Source organism: Galeopterus variegatus, unplaced genomic scaffold, assembly GCF_000696425.1.
Source record: "Galeopterus variegatus unplaced genomic scaffold, G_variegatus-3.0.2 Scaffold527, whole genome shotgun sequence".
Classification (NCBI taxonomy): domain Eukaryota; kingdom Metazoa; phylum Chordata; class Mammalia; order Dermoptera; family Cynocephalidae; genus Galeopterus; species Galeopterus variegatus.
Window position 1 is genome coordinate 38,269 of NW_007726638.1, and position 1,443 is coordinate 39,711.

General features: G+C 42.5%; 1 protein-coding gene across 1 annotated transcript in view; it reads left to right on the forward strand.

The window, feature by feature from the left end:
* ANKRD54 (ankyrin repeat domain 54) overlaps positions 1 to 1,443 on the forward strand; it is a 10,970-nt gene that overhangs the window by 834 nt on the left and 8,693 nt on the right. The window lies entirely within an intron of this gene.

The window sequence follows — 1,443 nt, forward strand, 5'->3', positions numbered from 1 at the left end:
CTACGGGTCCAGAGTGATTATTACTGTGACTATTATAGCTTCTAAGGAGCATGATTTTTTTTTTTTTTTTTTTTAAAGATTTTCCTGCTCAGAGCCGGTCACCCCAGCCTTCTCTCATTTGGTCATTCCTGAATAGAAACTTTCCATGACTGCGGGTGTGTGTTAGTAAAATATGATACTAGAGGATATTTTTATTATCAGAGAGAGGGGAGGCCAGAGCCTGTAGACAAGTCGTACTGACTTGCTTATTGGCAGCTGGCCGGAATGGGGATCTGAACCCTTGACCTTGATGTTATCAGCACCACGCTCTCCCACGTGAGCTACCAACTTGTTTCAATGCAGAGACCTGGTTTGGACTCCTGTACCACATTTAGGCCTTAGGCAAACTATAGCCCCTTTCAGCCTTAGTTTTCTCATCTGTAAAATGGGTACAGTACTGGCCTTATGGGAATGGTGTGTGAGTTAAGTAAGGTCATCAATGTTTAGCTGTTTTCCTTCCTTTGCTAAACACTGTTGGGTGATAGGTGATCATTGGTAATTCTCACAAGAACTCTTTAAGATATAAAAATTGTTCCTGGTTTTTGGGGGTTTTTTTTGTCCTTTTTGAGACCGGCCGCACCGCGCTCAGCCAGTGAGCGTTGTGAGCGCACCGGTCATCCCTACATAGGATCAGAACCCGCGGCGGGAGCGCTACTGCGCTTCCAGCGCCGCACTCTCCCGAGTACGCCACGGGCTCGGCCCTTTTTTTTTTTTTTTTTTTTTTACTGAAGAGGAAACAGGCTCAGAGAAATTGTCTTACTCTGGGTCACATGGAAACTGGCTGTGCCGAAGATCAAGGGTTCAGATCCTCATACCTGCTAGCCGCCAAAAACCACACAACAGAAAAAAAGTAAAAAAATAAAATAAAATAAAAAATAAAGGCTGTGTTGGTATTTGAAACCAGGTTAGTCAGACATACCTACTCTGGGATGTCTACTATACTGTCTTCCGACATTTTATGGATGACATGGAAATCGAGGCCCTGAAAGATTAAGAATTGGGACCTTTAGGGTCCCTTTTGTGAGTATCTATGATTCTGCCCATATTTTAGCAATGCTGTGAGAATTAAATGAAAATTTGAAAGTGCTGTATAAACCATAAAATGCTATGTGAATGTGTCTGAGTTGCAGTTTTTGACCATTTCTCTGACGACAAGGGTGTTACTTTCCATTAGCTTCTAATATAGAGGTAGTGTCATTGGAGGGGGGAAAGGGTTCTGCTTAGGAATTAACATATTTAGGTAAGTCATTTAGGAATGACCTGTTTTTTTTTTTGTAAAAAAAAAGATGACCGGTAAGGGGATCTTAACCCTTGACTTGGTGTTGTTAGCCCCACACTCTCCCAAGTGAGCCATGGGCCGGCCCTGGGAATGGGCTGTTTTTTTTTTTTTTTTTGTCTTTTTCC